Source organism: Coenobita brevimanus, chromosome 84, assembly GCF_032717465.1.
Source record: "Coenobita brevimanus isolate Jiangsu-jjx chromosome 84, ASM3271746v2, whole genome shotgun sequence".
NCBI lineage: Eukaryota > Metazoa > Arthropoda > Malacostraca > Decapoda > Coenobitidae > Coenobita > Coenobita brevimanus.
The window spans coordinates 29,257,242-29,265,463 of record NC_137037.1 but is presented as its reverse complement, the minus strand read 5'-3'; the positions used below and the strand labels follow the sequence as shown (position 1 = coordinate 29,265,463).

At 42.2% G+C, this 8,222-nt stretch overlaps 1 non-coding gene across 1 annotated transcript; it reads right to left on the bottom strand.

The window, feature by feature from the left end:
• Nucleotides 1-1,651: 1,651 nt before the first annotated feature.
• Nucleotides 1,652-1,770, bottom strand: LOC145410280 (5S ribosomal RNA). The gene has a single exon (XR_013899245.1). It is a non-coding gene; the product is annotated as a 5S ribosomal RNA (ribosomal RNA).
• Nucleotides 1,771-8,222: the final 6,452 nt, after the last annotated feature.

Genomic DNA, 8,222 nt, shown 5'->3' with positions numbered 1-8,222 from the left:
TGATATATTTTGTGTTCCATTGTTCCCACCTAACTCTTAAATATTCTTGATGAGTAGGTCACGTGGATCCCTATTGCACCAGCAAATCTGCCATCATATAATGAGGATATTATCCTGCTTTTCTCAAAAATCCAATTTCCACCACTGGCCAATTGAGTGGGAAGCAGGCCCAGCCACCTGAGTGGTGCCACAGATTGCCTGGTGACAGCTTTGACAGCATCTCCAAAAGGGAAAAAGACGGAAGTGAGGAGAAAACTGCTATAACTGTAGCATTTGACCCTGCGTTTTCATACTCAGCCTTGATTTTCCCTATCTTACCCTGACTTTCCTTGCCAAGCCTTGATTTTCCTAACCTTACTGTACCTTCTCTCCTCACCCTACCCTGCTTCTCTCTACTCTACCCTGCCTTTACCCACCCTACCCCACACTGTAGGCTATCTCTCTTCACTACTCTGCCTTTCCCTACCATACCCTGCCTTTCCATAGCCTACCCTGCATCTCCCTACTCTACTCTGCCTTTTCCAACATTAACTTGTCTTTCCCTGCCATGCTTTGGCCCTTTCTGTCCAATACCACATCTTATTCTGCACTGCATCTCCCTACTCTACCCTGCCTTTCCCTACCCAACCGTGCCCTTTCATACTTTCCCAACCCTTTCCTGCAATGCTTTGCGTTTCCATACCTGCATCTCCTTCCCTAACCCTGCACATTCCTCTTCAACCTTGCCTTTCCCTACCACACTCTGCATCACCCCACTCGGTCCTGTCTTTCTCTACTTTACCTTGCCTTTCCCTAGCCCACTGTCCTACTCTACCTTTCCTTTCCCTACCCTACCCTACTTTTCCTTCTTATGTTTTGGCTTTTCCTATCCAACCCTGCACCTCCTTTCCCTACCCTGCATCTCATTGCTCTACCCTGCGTTTCCCTACCCTACTGTGCCTATCCCTACCCTACCCTGGCTTTCCCTACACTACCTTGTCTTTCCCTGCCATGTTTTGGCATTCCCTACCTGCTTCTCCTTACTTGACCCTGCATAGTTCTATTCTACCCAGCCTTTCCCTACCCTACCCTCAATCTCCTTACTCTACTCTTCGTTTCCTTACCCTACTCTGCTTTTCTCTGCCATGCCTTGTCTTTCCATACCCAACCATGCCCTTCCTTGCCATGCCTTGAATTTTCCCAACCGACTGTGCCTTTCCTCACACAGAGGACACGCGAACGCTTCGGGATCTTACATGAGTATGTGTAAGGGCCTAGTTCGAGACAAAGGCGAGTGACATAGCGCTGCAGTTTTTTTTTTCCCCAATGCAATAGCTATAAGAGCAAAGCTATGTACTGGCAAGAGTCAGAAAATATGTTAAGAAAATATAAATTAGTGTAATAGTGAAACAGGAGACAGTGGCGAGTTGTTACTGCAGTGTGCTACACAAAAGTGATACTGACGCCCACTATGAAGTTATCAAGGAATGTCATAGCTATAGTTATAAGAGCAAACCTGCACACTGACAAGAAAGAAAACGAAGTCGATGATTCATTCATTCATTCATTGCCAGACGCCATGTATCCCTAACGGGGTGGCCAAGGGCTTAGAGTTAATTGTTTTACAGGGAGGGGCACTAATCCTCCACCAACCCCACTTGACATGTAGGGATGCCAACAGCATCTGGTGTTCCCAGGCAGTCACCCATCCAAGTACTAACCAGACCCAACGTTGCTTAACTTCGCTGATCGGACGGGAAGCGGTGTACTCTACGTGGCATGGCCGTTGGCTAAGAAAATATAAATTAGTGCAACAGTGAACGAGGCAGCGGTGAGTGATACTGCAGTGCACTGCTCAAAAGTGAGCGTGATGCTTGCTACGAAGTTACTGTGGATTGCTATAGCCATAAAAGCAAAGATAAGTACTGACAAACAGAAAATTAACTCCTAAGTGCATAAATATTAATAAAATATAATAAGAGGTTAATTTGGTGGGATAATTGCGCTACACATCTTCCGTTGTGTGGCAACTCTGCATCATTATATTACTTCCATGGCGTTTTACATGGTCACGTGTTGATCATGTAGTAAGTAGTGATAGCAACAAATGATCAGTTTAATAAGGAAGTCAGTAGCAAAAAGGAAAGCAGTTGTCACCTCAATTACTATTACGTTCACGAAGCATGTGTAGTGGTAAGTGTAGCATTTGTGATTTTGCACTTTCAGGTTATAAGCATAGCCACACTGCAGAACAACAATTATCTCTAACACTGGCCTTAGTGAATAACTTGATATTTTGTGTTATCGGACACAGACACCACCTCTCAAACCTCTCTCCCTCATGTGGTGTGGCGGCCACTTGGAGCACTTCCTTTTCCCCACCCGACCGCCTTGGTCTAGCGGACTGCAAAATGCATCTTGTATTAGATTCGTTTTCCCGCCGTTCCTGGGTCACCTGTGGACCTTTCAAAGGTTAGTGGAAAGATTGAACTATGTCTTGGAAAAATTTTAACGGGCTTGGTTAGGTGTATGTGGTTCAAAACAGCTAGTGAAAACACCCTATTACAACAACGCCTCCGCAGCCTAACGATTAATATTGTCGGCTTAGTGGTTACACTTTATTTATGTGGGGTCTAGTTTGGTTAGATGAGGTTATTTTTTTTTTTCATTCCGAGGGAAAGGACTGGCAGCCTCACTCAAATGAAACGTGATTAGGTTTGGATAAACCAAGTTTGTCTGACGATGTGTGTGTGTGTGTGTGTGTGTGTGTGTGTGTGTGCGCGCACCTGCCTTTTTATGTGAAAGATTTTAACCAAGTGGAAATGCAATAGCTCTTGATATTTCTAAAGCCTTTGGCATAGTGAGGCATTGTTCCCTGCTGTCCTAACCACTTGCTACGCCCTATCATCTTTTATCTCACTGATTTCCTCATACCTCTGCAACAGAAAGATAAATAGATGATGTATAATCCACTTCCCACTCAGTTAATGCTCGCGTGCTACCTATAATCTCATTCATTTATAATGCAAGTGACTCGGCGTTTCACAGTTCCTTCGCACTTTGAACACCCATTCACAAAGCTTGAATTCTCTCATTCCTAACTCAGTACAACAATCTCCACAAATCAAGACTTATCTAAGATCACTGAATGGAGACAAAATAACAGTCTCATTTAATGTTGGGAAAATCATCTGTATACAATTTACTAATAGACATAATATTGCCTGATTCCTATATTACATACAGTGCAACCAGTATTACTATCTCTAAACTTACTGAAGTTTTTTGGTGTTTTGCTCAACAATACCCTTACTTAGACGTTTTGCGTTAGATCACTTGCTAAAACCGACCCAGAGAAACTTGTATAATTGTACAGAATGACCAGTTATTAATAATTTACGAGAGTCATGTGCACTTTCTGTTAGAATATGCTTTACCCTTGCGGAGGGAATTTGAAGAAGCTGCATTAAAACAACTGGACAGACTTAGAACATACTATAAGAAAAATTAATAACCCGACAATTACAAATCAAATGCCTTCTCAACCAATAAAGAGGAATGTTGCCTCCCTTGCATTATTTTTGTGAATTCCTTTAAGGTAAATGCTCAGACGAAGCAGCAGTGCCACCTCAGCAAACCTTCCCCCATGTAGACGAGCATCTGGTTGCGATCATGACTGGGCTCAATGTCATACTGCAAAATTTTTGCCAACCAGAACTCATTTATTTCCAAAACTGCTTCTCTTTAAAACTCGCTTCCTTAGATTACTTTCCTCCCAAACTACTACCTACAGCGGTTGAAGTTTAACTGTTATAGATATTAAAGTGAGCGAAGGACACCTGGAATCTGGTGTATGAATAGAAAAGAGAATAGTTTCATTTGCTTCTCTCAGTAAGTAAATAAATCAATCAATCAATAAATAAAAGCTTCTTTACCCTGCACCCACCCAAAACCCGTACATAATCACTGGTCCACTCTTGTTCATGTGTGGGTGGAAGGAGCAGGAGGAGGAGGGGGGTAGGGTGCGAGGCATTTCCGCAAGAAATGGTCAAAGCCAAATTAATGATAAAAAATATGAAAGAAAAACCTTGCTTTATCCAGAAATTGAATGTTTGCCCCTAAAGTTATAATTTACCGTTTTCAGCCCTGCTGTTTACGAGTATAAACGTTATTTCCACATCACTGGAACTAGTTCGGGAGCATGCAGATCAGACAGCATGACTTGTGGAATCGATCATATTGCTCTGCATCAGTGCTAACCAGTTTGAGGAAAGATGTTGTTAGGAAACGTATATAGGGCCAGTAAAACCCCTTCACTTATTCACTCTAAATTATTTAGTAAGTGTCGGAGGAAAACCTTAAAAAAGCCTCAATTTACATTTCTGATGATGATGACGTAGATTCGTCCACCTTCGCTTCAAGAGTGGACCTGGGCAGAAGAAGCCCGTCAGAGAAATGGGCGTGGTTTACCTTTCTTAAAACATAAATATTTATGCATGAAAGTAAACATCTCAGTCCCTAAAGGTTGGAACATTAGGGGGACATAGTAAGTTCCTTTTGGGGCCACCCAAACTTACAGCAGATGCCAGGAAAATGATGAGATTTTCATAATCCTAATATTGCACTCACTGTTCTAATTTTAGCTGTATAAATACGGAAAATTGCTATAATTTCTCTCTTTCTGTATATATATATATATATATATATATATATATATATATATATATATATATACAGTATATATACACCACTGGGGCAATTTAACATCTCTAAGAGCAGGCCTCGTGGCCACGTCGCCTTTGCGGGTCTAACTGCCGTAGTCTTAAACTGTGGGCAGGCGTTCACCTTGCCCTATCCGTATCTTTTGGTAAACTTAACGCACGAAAGGGAGAGTACTCCCCGGTGAAAGGGAGAGCATTACCCGAGCGTAGTACTGGAATTTGCGGGGAGTCTCATGGCACCCCTTGGCATGCCCCTTCGTCATATTATAGTTGTCTTTTGCAAAGAAAACTGTGTAGAACTGAAGGACCCTATGGTACAGTATGTGTGATGGGAATATTAATTTAATGATAAAAACATAGTGTAAAGAAAAAAATAAACGTTTAATATCTGAATCGTTTCAAAAGACTTCACCACTTCTCCGGAGATGGATAATTTACGACGAGACGAAAACAAAAATGAGATACTGTATCCATTCCATTGTATTTTTTCAGTATTTCTATCAAGCTGTTTATTACGTATGGTGCATGATACTTTTATAGTTTGATAAGTTCATGAAATTATTCCTACAGTAAAGAATGGCCGAGTACTACCTAAACAAACGAATCGTGCACAGCCAGTTAGTTTGAAATACGAAGTCTCATGTTTACGTTCGGTAAACTTTTACAAGTTCCTACTATTCAGTTCTGGCTTGGCAGTATGTTTTTCTGGTGTATTTTGGTGTGATATGAACAAATTTGACCTTTATTTTAGGTGCTTGTGATCGGTTTTCAAATTAATCCCCCATCCCAGGTGGCTTGGGGGACTGGTGGGTTTTCGGGGTTATCGGTGGGAAAAATGGCAAAAACAAGCATTTGGACCAGAAATATAATCAAAATCGGTGTGACCTGCCAAGGCGTATTCGTAGGAATGGGACGGACAGCATACCCTCCATCTCGGGTGACCCACGATTTTATAGATTTAGCACGCTGGGTCCAAAGAGTAATTTCCTGGATAAAATACGAGGTTGAAAAATAATCGATTGCAGACGTGCAACTGAAGGTGATTAATTAGTATGTCGAGATTTCCTGGCATCTTTCACATTAAACCATTCTATGATGAGTTCTAGATCATCTAAACATATTCAAGGAAGAAAGGGAATGATGTTTTTGTAGTTTTTCATATTGAAATGTGATTACATGGGATATTATATACTCTTCTTTTCTCTCCTGATTGAATGACAAATAAATGGAAAAATGGTTAATATTCAGTGTTATAATAAGCTTTTAGAAAAATTCCAGTATAATTAGACCAGGCATTATTGGGTGCTAATGACATTTTAATGAAGAATTTATACATGAATATATCTGTAAGGAAAACAACTCCTCCATCCTTAAAGAAAATTATATATATTTTTTTTCTAGAACTACGCAGCATTTGAGTTGGGAGGAGGGTGTTCCTTACCTTTTTTTTTTTTTTTTTTTCTGTGAGGTATGTAAACAGACTCTCACGTACACTGCTCACTGTGATAGTATACACCAAAAGAAAATTTCAGCACCCTAGGAGTAGAATTGCAGTTAACATACATGCATAATGAATACAGAGAGAACGCCCAAGATGGCATATATATAATACATATATGAAATGAAAATTTATACAACGAGAAGTGCTGAACCATCAGGCAGGAACAAAATGAAAAAAAGAAAGTTACCCCTGTTAAACAGAAAACCATTTTGTTACTTAGGTATGACTTGTAAAATTTGTTGTTTTCCTACAATGGATACAAGATCGGTCATTTGGTTCATTTGTTCAGAATGAAGATGTTCCTAGATGAGATGTATTAAATAAATACATGTCAATTCGACACAGGCACTCATTTGAGCAAGCAGTTTACAGTGCTATATCAGGCCACCGGGAACTGCATCACCACATAAAGACAGTGCGACCTGCAGCAGCTGCAAGCTTTATGATTCCAGACACGGTTGAGAAATGTCATTGCCAGATTCTTTAAAAACAATAATGTTTAGATTTAAAAAAAAAATCACAAGTAGATGAAGACACTGCAAACATCCAAAATGGAGAAAGCTGTGAGGCAGGAAAATCAAAGCGAGACATCTGCAGACTCCAAAACAGTTAGTGAACAAACGAAGTGATGAAAAGCATAAGAAGAAAAGAGTAGTCAACAGAAGAACTTGCCTATGCAGACTAGATGATGCTTAGGGATACTGGAAGAGATGCTGCTGCTAAGATTTGTAAGGAAGCAGCATTAAGTACCCCAACAATGCCAACACAAATGCAAAAGAAAATGGATGCAAAATCAGAAATTCCCCTGACTCCCCACGAGGCACTTTCCATAAAGCTAAATACAAACATGAGCAAAAGCCCCTTCATTTACCTAAGAACCATCCACAAGGGAAGAAACTGCACATTTTATCTATCCTACAAAAGAGTGGTACAGGTTAAAAAGGCAGGTTATCTCCCAGGTATTACCATCACTGATTTTAAAGCAGAACTCTCTCTCTCTCTCTCTCTCTCTCTCTCTCTCTCTCTCCCTCCAAACTTGAGTGACACATTACCTGAAGTCTAGTGCTTACACAGCAAAAGAGTGTTGACTTATTTGGATCAGAGCACACAACATACCACTCTCTTTTGAACTCATAGCAAAAAATGGTTTTATGGCAGTTTAGATCATTTGCTTTATGCTATAAAGAACAACAATTTAAACGGAGATGTGAGCAAAACTAATTTGTTTGCAACTTTCATATGTCACGTCAGGTTAGATGTGAAGGAAATCGGCACCATAGTCCGGCAAAACCCTGCCCCATCATCGGCTGTCTATAGATCTTTTCCACGTGATGTCACGGGTCATGTGACTTTTGTTTACGACGCCATACTGGACGACAAATTATCAGACGTCTAGAGAGAGAGAGAGAGAGAGAGAGAATTGCAGATTCCACAATGGTATTCCACTGTTGTGCCTTCGACTGTAAGACAAGGCAGAAAAGTGGAAGTTGGGTAAACTGCCGTTTCCAGCCAATGAGGAAAGGCAACAGAAGTGGATAGCTGCCGTGAAGAGGGAGAATTGGCATCCGACGGTCTACACCAGACTCTAGCAGGCATTTCATATCAGGTGAGCACTGAGCAACCCCCCACCCCCTCCAACTCCACCCCCATCCCTCCCACCACCACCCAACCACCTCACCCCCACCCCCACCCCACCTACCCCCCCCACCACCCTTCCACTGCCGCCCCAATTCCCCCACCGCCACCCCAACTCCCCCACCGCCACCCCCACGCCACCACCGTCCCCCACTATCCCTTACTCCCAACCCCCAACAATCCCCTACCTCCTCACTTGCAAACTCCCACCCCCACACCCCCCAACTCCCCTCCACAAGCCCCCCAGCCCTCCACAATACCCCCCACCACCACCCAGCCCTCTTCCCCTCCAGCCCCTACCAGTCCCACCCCTAACCACCCATTCCCAACCCTCCCCCAAACCCTCAGCCCCCACCCCCCCACACCCCAAACCAACCCTAATCCCA